Source organism: Lissotriton helveticus, chromosome 7 (assembly GCF_964261635.1).
Source record: "Lissotriton helveticus chromosome 7, aLisHel1.1, whole genome shotgun sequence".
Classification (NCBI taxonomy): Eukaryota; Metazoa; Chordata; class Amphibia; order Caudata; family Salamandridae; genus Lissotriton; species Lissotriton helveticus.
In genome coordinates, this window is record NC_136068.1 from 1624720668 (window position 1) to 1624742202 (window position 21535).

Sequence of the window (21535 nt, forward strand, 5' to 3'; positions counted from 1 at the left end):
CTCCCCTGTGGTGTACCCCAGGGATCCTCACTAAGTCCAACGATTTTTAACATCTATGTAGCGGACTTGGCGAGGATCATCAAAGCTCATCGTCTAGCAGTAACATCCTATGCTGACGACACACAGCTCGTCCTGGCAATTAACAACAATGGAATAGAAGTAGCCAACAACTTCCAACAGGGAATGCTTGCTATCAGCAAATGGATGAATGAAAATTGTTTAAAGCTAAACTCGGACAAAACCGAGGTTATGGTTTTTGGCAAACTCACTCCAATATGGTCCCCCATTTGGTGGCCACAAGATCTCGGACCTCCACCCACTCCAGTTAACAAAGTCAGGAATTTAGGAGTGATTTTTGACAATAAATTATCAGTTATACATCAGGCAAATACAATAGTCTCTGCATCATTCTTTACAATAAAAATGATCAGCAAACTCCTGCCGTATCTTCCAACAAACACAATAAAAACCTTAGTCAGCACCCTGGTAATGTCCCGAGTTGACTATTGCAACGCCCTCCTGATCAATGCGCAAGAGAAGGTTCTAAATAAACTTCAGCTGGTGCAGAATGCGGCCGCCAGACTTATCACAGGAACACCCAAATTCAAGCCAATTTAAAAAACCATTTGAAAACTGCATTGGCTGCCAGTGAGACACAGAATCAAATTCAAGGCCCTATGCATAGCTTTTAAAACCATCCACGCAAAAGGACCAACTTTCCTAAAGCCCTCCCTCTGCCCCTATAGACCAGCACGTACACTACGTTCCTCCACGGCTAATCTCCTTGAGATAACAAAAACTAAGAAATCTACATGGGGCGACAGATCCTTTTCCGCCAAACTGTGGAATTCATTGCCAAACCAAATAAAAAGTACCACAACTTTAATACCCTTTCGCATACAAGTAAAAACTTGGTTGTTCAATCAATAATCATCCATTCAGTGATTACTCTGTCAAGGCGCCGAGACACCTCTGAGTAGTCGTGCGCTTAACAAATATTATAAATAAATAAAAAAATTGATGCACATTTGAGTCTTGGATCGTTGATGTGTGTTACTGCTTTGGGCCATTAATGCTCATTACAGCCTAAGGCCATTGGTGCACATTACATCTTGGGGCCATTGCTGCACCTTTCTGTGTGCAGCCATTGAGGAATGTACTGTGATAGACGAGTAACGAATGGGGCCACTCATGTCCTTACATTGGTGTATATCACTGCTTGAGTTTACTGATGAACATAGGCTGCCTGTGGTTATTCTTGCATACTTACGGGTTATTTACAAGGAAATTACGTGGCGCTACATGCAATGTAGCAGTGCCGTGCCATTTAAAAAATGGAGGGATGGGCCATATTTATGAGAATACGATGCAGCCCAGATTTCCCCTTACACTGACGCTAAAAAAAGCTGCATAGCGCCAACACAGACATCTTTGAGCCATACTGCAAGGGTGCCTACGTTGCAGGGATGATTCCCTGCAATGCAGGAACTCTTGCACTATGATGCAAGGGTGTCCATGTTGCAGGGATGATTGTTTATATGCAGGAAGCGACACCTTCCTGCAAATATTCTTTAAAGGAGATTTGCTCTTTCTAGGTGTGCTGCCGAATGCACCACATAGAAAGAGCAAAAACGAGGCGAAATAAGAGTATTTATCCCCGTTGTGCCAAACTAACGCCTGCTCTTGCATGACGTTAGTTTTTGCCGCTGCCTCAGATTTACAGATCCATGTAAATCTGGGCCAGCATCAAAAAGCAATGGGTGTTGCATTGGATTGCGCACAGCAACGCGTTGCATGCCCCTTTCACATAGAGACCTGCATGAAAAGAACTGATATTTACAAGGCTGCATTAGGACACGCAAAGTGGCTTAACGCTGCTTTATACATCGGAAAGTGACTTTCTAGTGGTGCAATGCCCTTGTAAATATGCCCCTTAGTTGCTCTAACTGTTGATACATGTACTGTCGTAGGGCTCTGAGCTATACAAAGTCATGGATGCATGTGGCACCTGAAGCCACTAATTAATGTAATGCTTTGGGCAAGCCATGTATAGATTGCCTCTGCCATCAAATGTAAGCATATATTCTTCAGGACCATTACTACGTTCACAGCCGGTAGGGCGGCATCATAGTTTGGACATTTAATTTATTAGACTTTCAATGGTATTTTGGTAATGTGTTTACTTTAGTGATGTCTGGGTGTGATTGTAATAATGTTACTACTTTCTCTGGTATTACTTCTTGTGATGCCGTTGGAGTCTATTGGTGCTGTGTTGTCAACGATTATGTAAATAATGAATTAGAAATGTTTTGGAAACGGTTTTAAACTAAGCGCAAGAGGTACAAAGGCTGCAGTCGGACACACACCTGCAGGGGCAGGATTGATGGAATATAACAGAGCCAATGTTTGCTCTGGAACAACATTGCTGTTGGGGTGAGGAGTATGGCAAAAAACTATTGTACTGATATCTTTTTCTTGGGATGCGAGTAAACCGGTGGTTTTGTACAGTGGTTTCTCACCTCATTGGACACACCTAGTCCTGGCAGCAAGTTGGCCTTTCTTGACATACACTGGATGCCCGTGACATAAGGATACCTGCATCTGGCCTAATCCTGACCTTGGCTTTATGGAAACAATTCTTGACATAAAGATGACCATTTTGCAGCCCTGACATAATGCCGGTAATTTCTGGCATACTGTGAACATAAACGATGATGGCGTTGATGCTGGCATAGGGCCTCATTACGATGGTCCACGGTTGGACCGCAGTTGCGGCAGTCAAGCATGCAGGCAGTCTGACAGCCCTATAACAATGCGACCACCGGGTTGGCAGTCGCAAAGTGCACTTCAACATTGTGGCTTGTGCTGCGAACCAGGAAAAGGGCTACAGCACAAGCTGCAGCGTGAAAGTGCAGTGCCTGCACATCTATACACCATGTGCCAGGCAACATGTGGTACCTGGCAGACGATGCACGATGTGATTGGGGGCACAACATGTGCCCCCAAGGGCCACTTCACAGTGAACCATTGGCGATGGGGGCCCTGGTTTGGGCCCCTAAAGTGCGTTTCCCCCAGTCTTTTAATTGCAGTCGGACCATCATGAAAACGCTGTGGGAAAGGGACATCATAATCCCAACGGCAGTGCCTGCCCAGGCACCGCCACCATTCAAGGGATATAATTACGACTGCCGCCCCAACAGGATCTTTGATCCTGTCAGGGGAGGCAGTGTGTCCCTTGACACCAGACGATCCGATCACATGCATCATAATGCAATGGTAGACGGACGGTCTGTCGGTGATGGGACCGCCATCAGCGTCTTGTCAGTGGCGGTCTCACCACTATCATAATGACCCCCATAATGTTGAGTTAGGCATTCTGGTGATACATCTTAGTACTATATAGGCATTAATGCCAAGGTGGTATCCTCCCCTGCAATAATGTTGACGTTTTTTGACATAATGTGTGAGCATGCAAAAACAACAATTGATGGACAGAATGCAGAACAATGTCATACATTCACCCCAGTAAAGAGATCTGGGCCTAAATCCATTGTTTTTTTGATCCCGAAACCAGTCCTATGATGCTTGTTTCCGGTCCAGGGAAGACATGGCTTGGCAGTTCAGGCTGGACTGTTCCCATGAGGTACAGGGTCAGACTGATTTTGTATATAGCCATGTCTGAACTGAGGTGGTGGAGTAAGCTAAGAATGATGATGGATTAAACCCAGATCAGTTGACTGGGGGTGAGTGCTTGCAGGCCAGGTCGCTCCCCATGTCGCACAACTCCACCAGCTCCACCAGTTGTGCCTGTGTCTTCCCCCTTACTGCCACTGCCCCCGTGATTTCGCCACTGTTATCAGGCGCCTGCCTGTGTGCATTTACTCGCCACTGTTATTTTGTGCCTGTGTCTTTATTTTGTCACTGCTGTATTGTGCTTTCTCCGTATTTTGCCTTCCTTGAGCCCCGCTGCTCATTCCCCCCCCCTCTGCCTTCTGTTCCCTGTCATCGCTTTCCATGTTCCCGCCGCTGCTCCCCTGCAGACCGCCCCCTTTTGCCTTCTGTATCCCTTCCCGCAGCCCATTCTCTGCCCCTCTCCCACTCCCGCCTCCCAGCTGCTCCTCCCTCCCGCCTCGCTTTAAATGGCGGCCGCTGGGAGGCGTGCCAGAGGCAAGCCCGTCTGCGATCGTCCGCGCCTGGACCACGCCCAGCGCCATAACCCCTGGCCCCAGCGAACTCTACGACACCGCACTCCGCTACAACTCCAACACCCTCCAGGCTCTCAACAGCGGCCGAAACCACCACTGCTTTCAGGCCGCACCGAAAGGCACCCACGGACCCTTCTCCTACCACACCTGCAACTTCACATGTGACAGAACCGCCAAACCTCCAAGGACCGGACCCAACCACCTTGCTGCTTACTCCTCAACACCCACTCCACACTCAAACACGCTGTCAAGCTCTGGGATCTGCTCGACACCTCCGCCCCAAGATCACCCGCAGGGACCGCGCCAACAGAATCGGAAGAGGAATAGCCATCGTCCACAAGTCCACCCTCAAGGTCGCCACCCACGCAGACGACACCCTCAACACCGCTGAACACCTGCACTTCCGGATCCACACCGACCCCAACACCACCCTCAGAGGAACACTTATCTATAGACCCCCCGGACCCTGGGCTCAGTTCAGCGACTCCATCGCCGACCTCGCCAGCACCCACGCACTCGCCTCCACGGACTACATCCTCCTCGGGGTACTGAACTTCCACCTCAAGAACAACACTGACGCCAACTCCGCTACCCTGATTGACAACCTCACCAACCTCGGCCTCAGACAACTCGTCACTGCACACACCCACACCACTGGCCACACGCTTGACCCCATCTTCTCCACAGGCTCCCACATCGCCTTCGACCACACCACCGAACTCCACTGGACCGACCATCGCTGCATCCATTTCACCTTTAAGAAACCAACCACGCACCACCACACCCAACAGCTGCCTCGCTGCTGCTGGAGCAAAGTCACCGATGACCAGCTGATCACCTCCCTTGCCAAGAACCCACCCACCGACCGCATCAACCCAGACGCAGCAGCCTGCAACCTCAGACAGTGGATCGACGACTGCGCCAACACCCTCGCCCCGCTCAAGAAACCCTCCAACAGCCACGCCAACAAGAGAGCCACCTGGTTCACCGACGAGCTTGAGGCCTCCAAACGCGCATGCCGGACACTGGAGAAAACATGGCTCCACGAACGCACTACGGACAACCACGCAGCCCACAAGGACGCCACCCACAGACACCACCACCTCATCAGATTAGCCAAGAGATCCTCCTTCAAAGACCGCCTGGATAACAACACACACAACAGCAAAGAGCTCTTCAGCATCGTAAAGGAACTCTCCAAATCTGAAAGTCATCAACACCTCCTTCGAAACAGCGACATTCACGGAAAGCTGGAAGCACTCTGAAATCAACGCCCTCCTCAAGAAGCCGAAATCGGACCCCAAGGATCTCAAGAACTTTCAGCTCATCTCCCTGCTCCCGTTCCTGGCAAAGGTCATCGAGAAAATCGTCAACATTCAACTGGCCCGCCACCTGAAAGACAACAACATCTTGGACCCGTCCCAGTCCGGATTCAGACGAAACCACAGCACCGAGACAACCCTCTTTGCCGCCACAGACGACATCAGGCACCAACAAGACAACGGCGAAACATCAGCCCTCATCCTCCTGGACCTGTCATCCGCCTTCGACATGGTCTGCCATCGCACTCTAAAGACACGCCTCCTAGAAGCTGGAATCCAAGAGAAGGCTCTTTACTCGACCACGTCCTTCCTCTCCAGCAGAACCCAGAGCATCCTCCTCCCACCCTTCTGATCCAAAGCCACCGACATCATCTGCGGCGTCCTACAGGGCTCATCCCTCAGCCCGACGCTGTTCAACATCTACATGGACACCCTCGCACAAGTGGCCCGCCATCACAACCTCAACATCATCTCCTATGCCGACGACACCCAGCTCATCCTCTCCCTCACCAAGGACCCAAACACCACCAAAACCACCCTCCACGAGGGAATGAAGGCCGTCGCTGACTGGATGAGGAGAAGCCGTCTGAAGCTGAACTCTGACAAGACAGAGGTCCTCATCCTCGGACCCACCCCCTCAGCCTGCGACGACTCCTGGTGGCCAACCAACTGGGAACAACACCAACACCCACCGACCATGCACGCAATCTAGGATTCATCCTCGACTCCTCCCTCTCCATGTCCAAGCAGGTCAATGCCATCTCCTCCTCATGCTACAACACCCTCCGTATGCTCCGCAGGATCTTCAAGTGGATCCTGACCGAAAAAAGAAGAAAGGTGACACAGGCCCTTGTAAGCAGCAGACTTGGCTACGGCAATGCACTCTACGCAGGAATCCCAGCCAAACACCTACAACGACTACAATGCATCCAAAACGCCTCCGTCCGACTGATCGTCAACGTCCCCGACGCAGCTACATCACCCCCAACTTGAGAGACCTACAGTGGCTCCCCGTCAACAAGAAGATCACCTTCAAGCTCCTCACTCATGCACACAAAGCACTTCACAACGCCAGACCAGCCTACCTGAACAGCAGACTTAGCTTCCACATCCCCACCCGCCAGCTCCGCTCCGCCAGCCTCGCCCTTGCAGCTGTCCTCTGCAACCAACTAACGACCTCCGGCGGCAGAACCTTCTCCTACCTCGCCGCCAAGACCTGGAACACCCTCCCTACCCACATACGGCAGACCCAAGACCTTCTCGCCTTCAGAAGGCTCCTCAAGACCTGGCTCTTCGAACAGTAGCAGCAACGCCCCACCTCCCCCCGCCCCCTCTCAGCACCTTGGGACCCTCACGGGTAAGTAGCGTGCTTTACATGTACTCTGATTGATTGATTGATTGATTGATTGAATGTTCATCACTCCGTCCATCATCCCCTTTGGTTTTGCTTTTTATAATGTGTGAGCATCCATGATGGATAATAGAACTTGTGTTTGCATGATGATGCCCACCCTCGTCATGGTGCCAGCCATGGCATCATTGCAGTAATTCTTTGCATATTGTGGCATAATCTCGGCTCTCCATTTTGCATATCACTCTAGTTGCAAGTGACGGCGTGGATGGTGGCTCGAAACAATATTGATCTGTTTAGGAACAGTGACCCCTTGCATCTTACAGCGTTGCTAATTGTCAGACACACCTTCAGGCCATATAAACAATTCTAACAAGTCCCATGTATCCCTATGTCCATTAACTCGCTGATAAACATGTCCATCCACTGACTAATTCAGCCATTTATGCATCCATCCTTACATGCATTCACTTGCCCATTCATTCACTCCTTGACTCATCCATCCACCCATGAACTCATTCACTCGTCATGATTCCCTAATTTCAACCACTGACTATTTTTTTCATTCAGCTTTTTATTTTATTGACCCTCATCACAACTCACACACTCGCCTGTTTATCCATCAATGGACTCACCCATTCAGACATTCATTCAACAGTTCACTCGTCCGTCCTTGCAACCATAGGTGCTTTCTCTCATTCACTCTCTCGCCATCCGCACAACTCCTTACACAACCGAGCCTTTCAATGAAGGAGCACGTTCACTTCTAAATCAGACCTATTGGTTTTCCCATTGTTTGTTTTAGATCTCAGGCCAGAGCATTTGGCATTTCAGAAAGTGTTAGCAGACAAGCTTAAAGCTGGGACATCGCTATCACACCTCTCATTCCCTGCAGTCAGAAGCCAGCAGCACATGATCATGACATCAGTCAAATCAATAACAATTTTATGTGGCTTTTTTGGTCAGTTTTGCTTTTAGAAAAGTAGTCAACATTAGAAATCTATGATCAAATAATTGTGTAGGAATTATTGCATTTTGCTGTCCCCATGCACTGAAATAATGGCAATTTCATTAGGGTGGTAAATGAAAATATAAAAAGGGACATTAAAAAATAAATTAACTACTATAAATAAATTGGCGTTTCTGGAATGGTATTTACAAGAGTGGTCTGGCACTTTACATAAATGAGCGTATCCTGCCCTCTATTGGTAAGACTGGAGAATACATTTAGCACAGGCAGGCACAACAGTTTCGAGCACACCTTTCGGCACTACAGTGTTCAGGACAGAAACTGGAAAACTCGGTAGGTCGTCACATGCTTATTGAAATGGGCATTTTTTCGAAAGAAACAAATAGAAAAAACGTCAAAGGCCATGATTACAAGTTGTATGAGACAGGGTGGGAATCGTTTCCTCCTAGTCAGAGGGTATATTTACAGGGAGTGTAAACACTTCCGTCTCATAGGGGCATACAGGTTGTTAACATTATCGCCGCTTTAGCGGCAGTTTTCTGCCTCTAAAGCGGCGATAATGTTAACGCTCTTTCTTGATAATATGCCTTCTGTGATGATGCTCCTAACGTGTGGAGCAATAAGGAGACATACACAAGCTTAAGGGGAAAAAGAATGCTTTAATTACTTTTGCTGCAGGAAGAGCGCCGAGCGTCCTTTCGCGCCAACACTCACATCTCGTACGCCCATGCGCACTCGCTGCTTGACTGGCGTCTTCGCGTGTTGCGTCATGACGCAACCCGCAAAGACTAGAGCGCGACTCTACATATCTCCACTTTTTACACACATTGAAATGAGTCCATCAAGTCCCCAAGGCTTAACATTCCCCCAGTTCAAAGTCTCTGAAATGATGGGGCCTGACTACCACTCTGCCCACGCGTGTGCGTCTTACCTGCGTGGAGACTTCTCGAGTGCAGTTCTCAGCAGGGCTCACCATACTGTCTCTCTGAGGACTCTGCTCTGCTCTTTCCGGAGTCACCATCTTCTCTCTCTGCATTTCCTCTACCACGGGCATTTCTTGATCTCTCCCATCCTCATAAGATCCCTCTTCTCTTCGGCATTCCTCACCTGCTGCCGTGACTCCTTCACATCCTTTTGCTCCTTGATCTTGTAGGGCTCTCCCTTCCTCCGTAGGCCACTGTAGGATCTTGTTGATTTTTGCCATGCGGTCTTGGGACCACACATTCCCGTCACTGAGTAACGCCGCTCTGTCGTATACTTCTTCCACTTGCAGAGGCGGGCTGTATTTGCTCTCCCCTTTCCTTCTCAGCACCGCCAGTTTGACTCTCACCCACTCCCCTCTTTCAAGGGCTGCCTCTTTCACGTTTTTTTTCCGATTATAATGTTCCGTATATACTTTCTGAGCCTTCTCCAGGTTGTGTTGCACTACTGACGGAGACCATTTGCTGGTGATGGTCTTTTCCCTCCAAACCACATTGTCTTTGGTGAAGGGGTGCCTGCCCCTCAGGATCTGGAATGGGCTGTACCCTGTTGATGTGGGGGTAATCCTGTAAGCCTAGATCATGCTCATGATCTCCTTTTCGCAGTCCTTGCCCTTCATGATGGCCGCTTGGATGGACCCCATGATGACCCGATTGAATCTTTCTACCTGTCCGTTGCTCGAAGGGGGGTATATGGAGGTGTGCTTGGTATTGATCCCATTCCTTTCCATATACTTGTACGACTTCTCGGAGGTGAATTGCGGGCCATTGTCACTCAGGATTGTTCTCGAGATCCCTTCTCTTAGGAAAATCGATGTGAGAAAATTTATCACCGTTTCAGAGTCCATTTCTTCTTGAATGTGATCCTGAGGCCACTTGGAGTATTTGTCCACTAAGACACATACATATTTCGGCATTCCTTGGTTGTCTAAAACCGGTCCCAAAATGTCGACCGAGACATCCTCCCAAGGGTTGCGGGGTTGGTCGAATTTGCCCAAAGCTGGTCTTAGGGGTTTCAGAATTTTGTCAGCACCTTGGCACTGATCGCAGTCTCTCACGTGCCTTTCCATTTGTATGTCCAGTCCAGGCCACCAGTACATTTGCTTTACTCTCATTTTGGTTTTCACTATGCCGAGGTGTCCCTCATGTAGCTGGGCCAACAGGTCCTGGATCAGTTTCGTAGGAGGCACCACCTTGTCTCCTCGGTACAGGAAGATTCCTGAGTCACTCACCGACAGTTCTTCACGGACTTCATAAAATTTCCGTAGCACCTCCTTTAACCTCTTCTTTTCAGGCCAACCGCTGATTATGTACTCCTTGACCTCACGGAATTCTGCGTCTCCGTCATACGCTTGGGCCCATTCTTGCTTGCTAATCACCCTTTCTGAGTCTTCCATTCTTCCATTCTTCATTCTCGGCCGCGGGGCTGGGAGCTTCTTCCATGGCCGAGGCTCTACTTAGGTAATCAGCTACCTTGTTGCGTGTCCCCGGTATATATTCCACATCATACCGATACTCTAGTAGTTTCAATGTCATTTTGGCTATGCGTGGTGTGGCGGTCGCATGTCCACTCGAGGTCAGAACTTTGACAAGGGGCTTGTGGTCTGTCTGCAGTTGAAATCTCGTGCCCCACAGAAATTGCCTGAACTTCCCCATGGCACATACCGCCGCCAGCATTTCCTTCTCAATCACGCAAAATTGCTGTTCTTTGGGAGATAATGCTCTGGATGCAAAGCTGAGGGTCTCCACGGTTCCGTCTGCTCTCTCTTGCGCAAGGACTGCTCCCAGTCCTTTCTCACTGGCATCCGTCGTCAGTATGGTCTGACCCAGGAGATCATACCCTTGCAGTGGCACCGCTTGACTTATGTCCCTTTTTAACTCCTCAAACTCCTTCTGTGCTTCTTCATTCCACTTGAACACTGTCTTGTCTCTTATCAGCTGCCTCAGTTGATGTGTTTTGGTGGCAAAGTGCTGGACGAACTTACTATAATACTCGGCCATCCCCAGGAAGGATCTCACTTCTTCTTTGCTAATGGGAACCCTGGCATCGCAGATCGTCTTCACGTTCTCTCTTTTTGGCGTGATTCCGTGTCCTCCCATCTCATGCCCCAGGTATGTGACTGAGGTCATTCCCAGCCGACATTTCTCCTATTCTGCTGTCAAGCCATTCTTTTGTAGTACACTCAGCACATTACTCGTCATGGTCTCTCCGGTCCATCCCCATCACCAAAATGTCATCCTGAAAGTACTGGATGCCCTCGATGTCCTTGAACAGGTGGTGCATTAACTTTTGGAACACCGCTGCGGCTGAGGCGAGACCAAAGGGCATCCTGCAGAATTGATAGCATCCAAACGGCGTTATGAAGGATGTTAGATTCCGGCTCGTTGGGTGCAGGTCTATTTGGTGATAGGCGGATGTGAGGTCGATGGTGGAGAACCACTTTACCCCCCTTGTTTTGGCCAGCATTTCCTCTATGCGAGGCAGCGGGAATTTCTCCACAATCAGGCACTTATTCAGTTCTCGAAGGTCCACACACAGACGCACCTTGCCATTTGGTTTTCTGACCACGAGCAAAGGCGCCAGCCACTCCGAACTGTCTATAGGTTCGATTATTCCTTGATCTTCCAGTCTATGCAGTTCCTGTTGCACCGCTTCCTTTACTGCTAGGGGGACATTCCTCACCTTGTGGGACACTGGATTGGAGTTCTCCTTGAGCAGTATTTTGTGTGTGAACTTCTCCAGTTTGCCGACCTTCCCTCCGAACACCTTCGGGAAGTCTTTTTCATCTTCTCCAGGTCCGGCCTGCACTCATGATCTGTCATCAACACTTGTATGTCTCCCCCTGGGTCCAGTTTTATCCCAGGTCCCCTTGATTCATCCATCCTCACACTGATGGACCCTTCTCCGCTACGTACAGCTTGCAGTCCGCTATTCTTCCTCTGAATTCGAACATTAGAGTCCTATACCCCCCCATGGGAATGGGGTTGTTTGTGTACGACACCGGCCGTATGTCTGGAGGTTCTAATCTGGGTCCTAGGCTGGGTTCGAACTCTTCCTCCCATACCGATCTTTGGACGATAGTGTATGGGGATCCTGAATCTATTACAATCTTGATCTTCACTCCTCCTATCAGCATGTCGCATTGTGGTTTACGCTTGTTGTCTATTCCCAACACTTGCTCCTCTATGCATAACACAAGGTCATCTTCCTCCAGCTCATCCTCCTCTCCTTCTGGTTGGTCCTGTGCTACGTACTTCACCACAGGTCTCTTAACTTTCCTACGACACACCTTTTCATAGTGGCCCATCAGGCCACAGAACATGCACTTCGCCCTGAACGCTGGGCAGCGTTTATCTTGGGCTGAGTGTGTCGGGCTTCCGCACCTGTAGCACGCGGTCTTGCTTTCCGTTACTTGTTTTCCTGTCTGTCCGGGTTTTCCCGCCCATCTGTTTGCTCCTTTACTTTCTCCGGGCACCGTTCTGTTCCTTCCTGAAGGTTCCGAGTCTTCCACTCTGTTCACCATAGTCCTCTGGGCGGTCTCCCTTTTCGCTGCTTCGGCACATCTTTTCGATAACTCTGCTTTCTTTACCATCGCTATGACCTCCTTCAGCGTCGCTTCACCATGTGCCCACAATTTATCTTGTACAGTCTTATTGGTCGTATGCATAACGATTTGATCTTTTATGAATTCTTCTTGGAGGGCCCCGTACTTGCACGTTATCGCCAACCTTCTCAATGCTACGACATAGTCGTCTATGGACTCACCCACTTCTTGCTTCCTTTGCTGGAAGTTGTAGCGATCAATGGAGACACACACCGCTGGACGGTAGTGATTGTCCAGATTCTCTATGGCATGTTTAAAGACGTCGACGTCCGCTTGTGGTCTGGGCATGGGCACCAAGTTAGTGAATACTCTGATCCCTTCTGGGCCTAGGTTATGCAGGAGTATCCTCCTCCTCCTAGCACTGGGGAAGGCTTCCCCATTTTCATCTTCCAGGGCCTCGAGATAATTTTTGAAATATTCCCTCCAGTCTTCCCATTTCATCTGGGGTTCCCCTGGTTTGGGCAAGAATGGGATCGGCGCTGTAAGTGATGATGCCTGCGTGCTCATCCTGGCCTGCTCTTCCGGTTCCACACCCTGGTTCCTCAGGCTGCCCGGTGCGCTTGCGTTCCCTCCTTGCGTCGGGTTCTGTCGGGGTTCTTCTGCACCCCCTTCTCTGTGGTCCTCCTGTTCCACCAGGGCCTCTGTGGGGTCTTATCAATCCCCTACCGTGGTTCTTCTCCTGGCTGCTGCCTCCTTCTGGCACTGGTGCACTTGGTGGGTGCTCGCCGCTCTTTTTTTTGCTTCTGCCGCGCTCTCCCTGCTCCTCCAGCCACTCCTGGCCGTCGTGTCCTCCTTTGTTGTGCTCCCTCAAGGTGGGTCAGTGAGGGAGTTTGTGCCCCTTTGTCCTCTGCTGTTCCTCCGTTTTTTGCAAATTATTTATTTATTTATTTATTTTTGTGTGGGAGATCCCACTCCTCGTTGCCACTGTAATGATGCTCCTAACGTGCGGAGCAATGAGGAGACATACGCGAGCTTAAGGGGGAAAATAATGCTTTAATTACATTTGCTGCAGGAAGAGCGCCAAGCGTCCTTTTGCGCCGACACTCGCATCTCGTACGCGCATTCGCACTCGCTCCTTGACTGGCATATTCGCGGGTTGCGTCATGACGCAACCCGCGAAGACAAGAGCGCGACTCTACACCCTCAAGTTTTTAAAATGGAGAATAGGCATAGCATGCAAAATCAGTAGTTAACAAACATGGGGCCATATTATCAAGAACAGCGTTAAAATTATCGCTGCTTTAGCGGCAGGAAACTGCCGCTAAAGCGGCAATAATGGGCTTGATAATATGCCCTTATGAATTCCCATAGAAGCCCATGTTCACACCAGAACCTGGGCTTCAATGGGAATTCACAAGGACATATTATCAAGCCCATTATTGCAGCTTTAGCGGCAGTTTCTAGCCGCTAAAACGGAGATAATTTTAACGTCGTTCTTGATAATATGCCCCATATTTTGGTGTTTTGCCTTTTCCCTAGACTTTTTACCACACAGTTTTAGGCAGATGGGATCTAGCATAATTTGTCAGGAGAAAACATTAGGGGTGTGACAAATATCAAACAATTCAGAAATCCAATTTTTGTACATTGATTAGAATGTAAACCCCCAATATGATATGGGCGTCAGGCTCTCATTACAAGTGCACTGATTAGGAGTGCTCTGGAGGGGCTGTAGATTATTATGACACTTGATAAGATACAACACTCATGGGTTCGGTATTTATTGGGTCCGATAGTTAGCACTTGTTATGACCTTGGCTCTTCAAAATGGAACATAGTGTGGCTTTTGGTAGTTATGCACAAAATTCCACATGCCTGAGGGTCTACAAGGCATTTTCACTTTGTGTATTTGCAGGTTTAAACTGCGGATATGTACTTGTGAAAAACTGTGGCAGTTCAGAGTTTATTGCACCCACTAAATACAAGGTGTTGCAAACTTTGTACAGTTCATAGCTGTGATGCCTGTGCAAAGAGTTTGCGCAGGCTTCGGAAATCACGGAAAACACTTGCAATCATGGCCTAAATCCAGAAAGTGGGATTCTTGAGTTTATCAATTTGAAAAAGCAATTTTGGCTTCCTTGTTTGATTATTGTATTTTAATTGTATTGTAATTGCATTTATATAGCGCTTACTACACCTGACGAGCTGTCAAAGCTCTTTACGGCGAGTAGCAGGTACTCTGGAACCCAAGGTTAGTGCTAAATTCAGTGTTTATTAATGGTTATTGAGGTTAGTTTCGTGCTCTCAACAAAACTTGCATCCATTTACTCCAGTTACTTTGTGATCTATTAATGCCAGGTATGTGTGAATATTAATAGGGGCTGTGCGGTTTCAGACAAATGGTCACTTGCTGCGTGGTAGGTGACAACTCCACCCTCCCTATCAATTCAGCCAGCCCTTCCTGCCAACACCCAGATCCTCTATTGTAATACTTTCTGGGAGGAATAGACAAAGGTCAACTACACTTATACATGTAAGCAAGGATACAGGCTGCAGGCAGCAAATGGCTAGGACAATAAAATGGCAACTTTCTGGCGAAGATTAGATAATGTTAGATTACAGGGATAGGGTTTTAAAGAGGCAAGTTTGTGATCTATGAAATGAGGTACTCGCCAATTGCAGAATTACACTAAGAAGGACTGAGGCAGACAGGCATGAGAGTGAGCAGAGGCTATACTCAGAAAAGAAAGCATGGAATGGATGGAGTGTAGTATGAGGGCCACTCTGAAGTAAGAATGGGGAGGAATCATATGAGAATAAATAAAGGGCAATTTTTCATGCATGGTTAAGGAGTATAGCGGGAGAAGGCTTTCTGAGTTAGCAAGTAGTTGGAGAATGTAAGCTGCAGAAAGAAACATTATACATAGTGCTGCATATCCAAGAAATACAGCTTAAACATGTGCTTCCAAGTGTATACATCATTTAAACAATAAGGGCCTTATTTAAAAGAAGTATTGCATCACTACAACAAAGCAACGATGTGACATTTCTCAGTGCACCATCCTTGCAACACCATTGATGTTTCATATTTGCTGTATGACGCATCATGTTCCAAGGAATTACATATGTCAGTATTACCGACATATCTGTCAACGTTGCTGGAGTTGTGTCGGAAGCGTGATGCAACTCCAGCAATGTTCCTTTCACCTGGGTCAAGCCCCATGTATAAGGGCCTGCATCAGTCTTACGCCTGCCATGAGGCAGGTGTAAGGTTTTCACGCAATGGTGTCCTAGAAGTGGCTCACTGAAATCTTATAGATTTCAATGTGCCACTTCTATGAGGCTTAGATGCGGGGGAACGCCCACCCTGCATACATTATACCTGACACAGGTATAATGTTGCGCAGGGGTTTACAAAGTGATGCATCTGCCTAGATGAATCACTTTGTAAATAGGGCGCAACATGGCACATTTTTTACACCGCCGGTGCGGCACAAAAAGCGATGCAACCGCCATGCAGAAGTGTCTCAAGGGCTTGTAAATCTGCCTCCAAGAGCCCTAGCTGCTGTGTGCTGAGCCTAGGACAACCCTCAAAGCATAGTCTGGTTTATTTTAACCTTGGTACAGGGTCTGTATGCTGCACGAGAGGAGTTCACGCAGAAAAAGTGAAGTTCTTATTTAAATATCTTCCTTCATTATTCTGTAAATAGGTTTTTTTTCACTCACTCACGGAAAATGTGTTATTTATCACTGGCTTATAGTGTCTCGCCAATGTGCAAACAGATTATAGCCTGCTTTGTCACCTAATCCTGTCCAAGTGCATGCTGTGTGTGTTTGACTATTGTAGAATGTGCTGTACATGTATTAGCGAAGCTTAGTGATGAAGGCCTGGGGGCTCCATTTGGATGTCCCAGATATGTCTGTGCACAGGGTGGGGTGAAGTTCTTTTCCCAGACAGTGGCAGAATATAAGGATGTAGGAGGGAGGAGACATAGACAGTAACGTGAGGACAACAGAGACAAGGCTCCCATAGAAATCCAATTAGGAGCGTGGCCACTTGGTAGATGGTGGGGTTGAAGGGGCTTCAGTCTTGTGTTCAGGGCAAGCAGGGACCTTTAGATCAGACCAGCCTTTTCTATCTTTAATGATCACTGTCTTTGTGGCGGCTTACAGCCAGATGCAAATGGTCGACACTTCTTTGTGCCTTTGTTGTGGGTACTCCAGATTGGATACTGCCCTGCAGTGAGGAGCATGGCCCACACAAAAGACTGTGGGCCTCATTTATGAAAAGTGACGCATCGCTGCGTGAAAACAGCGATGCGTCACTTTTCATTGCGCCCTCCTTGCGACACCAATGATGCGTCATATTAACAGTATATCGCATCATTGCGCAAGGAATTACAGATACGTCAGTATTTCTGACGTATCTGTATGGTCAAAAGTGATGCATTGCTGGAGTGGGTCACAAAAGTGACGCAACTCCAGCAATGTGTCCTTTCACATGGGTCAAGCCCCACGTGAAAGGGCCTGCGTCAGTCTTACGCCTGCTGTGAGGCAGGCGTAAGAAAGTGACGCATTTGCGTCCTAGAAGTGGTGCAGTGTAATCTCATAGATTTCACTGCGTCACTTCTACGACCCTTTCTTGCATCAATACGCCCCCCCTTGCATACCTGGCGCAGGTATAATGTGGCGCAGGGGTTTACAAAGTGACGCATCTACCTAGATGCGTCACTTTGTAAATATGGCGCAACAAGGCGCATTTTTTACGCCACTGGTGCGTCACAAAAAGTGACGCACCGGCGGCGTAAAAGTGACGCACAGCCTCATAAATGAGGCCCTGTGTGTACAGAACAGCACAGAGAGATGCTTGAAAAGGAAGCCACACCAACCAGTTTCTTGCCTGCTCCTCTTTGTTTTGGTGCTTTTAAAAATTATTGTCTCCATAAAACCTCAGAACTACAAATAAACTTGCTTCACTGACAAACCCCTCAGTCCCTGAATGTGTACGGACCTCCCACAGAAGCTTGCAGACATCAATCCTCATAAAAAATAAGCAACAGGTTACTGAATTAGTAAATTAAATCGTATCGAACACCGACCCCATGTCCCATACAAGCATTACTCACTTTAACTGCGCTTTTCTCATTTTAACTGTGCTGCATAAAAGTCACAGTTGAAATCAGAGGAATGTTTAAAAATGTCTATAATTGAAGAACGCAATTAAAGTGCGTGCCGGTAGCAGAGCAAGGAAAGTTTTGCCCGGCCTAGGTAACTGTTAAAAACTCACCCACTTCTCTGTGCCTCACCGGACTAGAAAATAAACGCTTTTTAAAGAAAATCTTTCCCGACTCATCGCAACTACGCTCGGTATGTGTAAAGTGTGCATCGCTGCTTGCTTTCAGTTCCACCTTAGCTGCCAGCTGCAGCTGAGGGTTCGCCATCACCAGCACTTGGGCATACATGCCAATAGACCCGATTCAGGCGGGAGACTACCGATTTCTCAAGCCAAAAATTGCTGTATTTTATCTGTCTCTCGCCTGAAATTTCATTTTCTACAATAGAAGTCAATGGGGATTTTTCTTTCTCCCGATTTTTTATTTTAAATCTCACATGTCCCTGTCCTAAAATGTTGGCATGTATGCTTGGGTATCGCAGGCTACTTTCAGGACCCTTCCAGGACCTATCATGGTTTCCTCCTTATTCTCTCTGGCCTCACTGTCTAATCAGCCCCTCCTTGTCTCTCTTCAGACCCTCTCTCTCTCTCTCTCTCACCCCTCTCTCTCCAGCACCCCGTCTCCCTTCGCCTCACTATCTCTCTCCAGTCCCTCTCTCTTCAGCTCCCCCGTGTCTTGGCCCCGGCCCTCCACCCTCATCTCGCAGGCCCCTGCCCAGCCCCCCCTTGGCATGGTCCCTCTTTCCATCCCTCCCATTGCAGCAAGAACTCCCTCCGACCCTCCTCTGTGCCCGATCGCTCTCCCATCCGTCTTCATCGCACCGGCCCCTCACCTCTTCAGACTGATCGAGTCAGCACTCAAAGGCACAATTCTATGCCTTGGTAAGGCGCATGCTTCTCACGTTGCACTATCTAAGTGTAACATGCAAAAAGCTTTCCAAGGTCCTTGAATCACAGATACTAATACAATTCTAAATAAATTAATAAAAAGATCCCCATCCGGGTGGCTTACCAGATGCTCCAGAAGGTGTTCGTCTGTTGAGGAAGTGGCCTAACCAACAAGCTCTGATTACCTCCATCTCCTTGTGGTTCACTTCTCCTTCTTAAAGACCCCGGGGTGGTGGTGCAAGGGGCTTGTAAATACAAGCCCCTTGCACCACTTTTGCTTCATTTTTAACATGAGAAAAATGACGTACGGGTGGCGCAAGGGACTACCGACAACGGCATGGTGTGTGCCAATGTCTTTACTCGCCACCGGCCCTATCATCGCACAAAGCAATGGTGTAACTTTTCGTAAAGCGCTATATAAATGCAATCGCAATTACATCCATTGATGGTATAAAGCGTCTTTTGGGGTATGTATGCATATTGTTTGTTGAGGGTGGCCAAGTGTAGGCATTTGAAGAACCAGGTCAGAACCCAGCGGCGCCAGGGACACGCCTAAAATCTTCGGGGTCCCCCTGTCTCAATATACAAAGACACGGGATACTTCTGGGTGGCGTCAGAGACCAATTTTATTAGCTGCAGCTAGTAACAGAAATCCCAACAATACACCACAATGTATATTCCTAGGAGACTGTTCAAATTGTTAAAATAAAGTATCTCTTTTTATCCTAAAAATTCCCATTATAAATGTACACCCACTTCACCAAAATCTAACCAATGCAGGACATTATTAGACCAAATTCCACATGACGTAAACTCTTTTTGCAATGGCCCAACCCAGGAGTTAATTATTAGGAATGTCCCAAATTCAATTTCAGCTAGCTGGACAAACCCATAATTAAAAAGCACAACCCATGTAATGTAATAGATGCTGAACAAGATAATGCATGTAAGGAAACTAAAGGTTAACGAGGTCCTGAACATTAAATGGCAATCTTAGACAAGGATCAAACCAAGGGAAATTGGCTTTGCGAAGCCAGTTTCAGGTGAAGAGGTCAGTTTCTCTGCAGTTCTTTCAGAGTCGAAAGAAACCAAGTCACTTTATTCGTATTCGTAAGCTGCATTTTCAGGCCTACGTGAAGGCAACACGAAATAAAATAGAATCAGGCTCGTGAATTACAGAACCTCATACCCTCCTTTTGCCATTACGTAGGCACATCCTAATTAATAGATAGGGGAGCAATTTACTCATTTCATTTAAGTAGGTATATGTAAGCTATCAGCAAGAATACAAAAAGAAAAAAGCATCAGGTCATTATCAACATTAAGAAAGTAATGACCATTATTACAAACAGGATTATCATTTTTTTTTCCACAACCCTAGGCAAAAGCAAATCCTAAAATTATCTAGTAACATTTTTGGGCTCCTATGTATTTCAGTAACTTATTATATATTCAGGTGAAACAGTGGCGATCCTTATCAATGCTCTGAGGTGAAAAGGGGATACTCTTCCACAGAGAATGGACTTTATTCTGCTTTCAGTAAACAGAATACTACTCTAAAACAATGCCAGCAAAACAATAAGAATCAGTCTCCTAACACCCATTTTATGCAATCGCACGGTAACTGCTTGTGCAACCACAACTATGCCCAGAGTCCGTTCCAAGCCTCTCTGGCAGGCTTCTATTGTCCATCAAATCTGCTCCCATTGTTTTCACACTGGGCCTCTCAATTCAGGCATTCCATAAAAATAGTGCTTCTCAGTATCCGTTGGAGTGCCCTCCTTGCAAATACTCACAGCTCACTTGAAAGTCTCAATGTCTCAATGCAGTGCACCAGTGTCTCTCCTCTGCGGCAGGCACTACAGATACCATACTCTCCGGTGGTCACAGGTGCAGACCCAACTACTATTCATCTGGAAAGAGCAAGGACTTTTACACTCAGCAACATGCTCAAGGTCCAACACTTATTATTCAGTGTCAGAGGACGCTAGGCTGCTCTTTTAATTTCATTTTCCTTTCAACATGGGTACCACAAATATAGTGCCTCTTGCCAATCTTGGATCCTTCGGTGCACTGCCCTTCTGTTGGAGCAAAGGAAAGGAAGGGGGGTGGCCAAAACTTAGGCCAAAGGGTCAAGGGACCGCGCGCTGTCATAGGTTACCAGCACTTGACAGATAGTGGGTTGAAACCCCAAACCAGCCCTGCCATCAAAAACCAACTCCTTCTTCTTCTTCTGATGTTTAACGCCGTCTGGTGGAGCAAGCACAATGCTATGAAGATGTCATTGATGACGCGCTGGTGATTGCTATCCAGCCTTGCTAGGTTCTGGGTGCTAGAACTGTAGGTCCAAGACATTTTTCCCCTCATCTGTAGCTGTCACTGATGAGAGTTAGGATTCGCCTTTTTTGTTGTTCTGCAGGTGTTACTCTGGAAGATCCTGCAGAACCTGATGATATAGGTAATGTGACACAGTTGTTAGTGTTTTTTTTTTTTTTTTTAAATTAGCGCAACAATAAATTCATTATTTAACAGGGTAACAGCAAGCCAGTGGCCTGCAATCTTCAAGGAAGTGGTCAGGCGCCATGGGACTACTCTGGTCTAAAATGCACTGTCATTCTCATAGAATACAAAGGTAAAACAATACTTCTGGGCCAGGGGTCTAAACTTTCTCTGTAGTGTGAGCTCATTCTGCTCAAGGAAAATCCTGGCAAGCTACTAGCATATTTTATCACTTTAAACATGAATGCTTATAATCAAAATATAATTCAAATCATCACGGGCTGTGTGCGTCAAAGTATACTACTATAGCAGTAAATCTCCCCATCTCAAATTGAAATATCCTTCAGCTAACAGCAGTAAATGTGTTTTAGAATTGTAACATTTTTGCCTCCATTAGCATATTTGTTTTTACAAAAACACACATATTTTGTCTATTAAAAAAAACTTTTCCAATAATCAAACTCAATTTTCCAAAATGAAATTCTTTTTTCAAAATCAAATCAGTTTTCATCAGCTTTCAGTTTTCATTAAGTATCGCCAAGTAAAAGTGCTAAGGTTGAACAAATTCTGCTTCAAATACCCAGGGATTACAATCATAGACC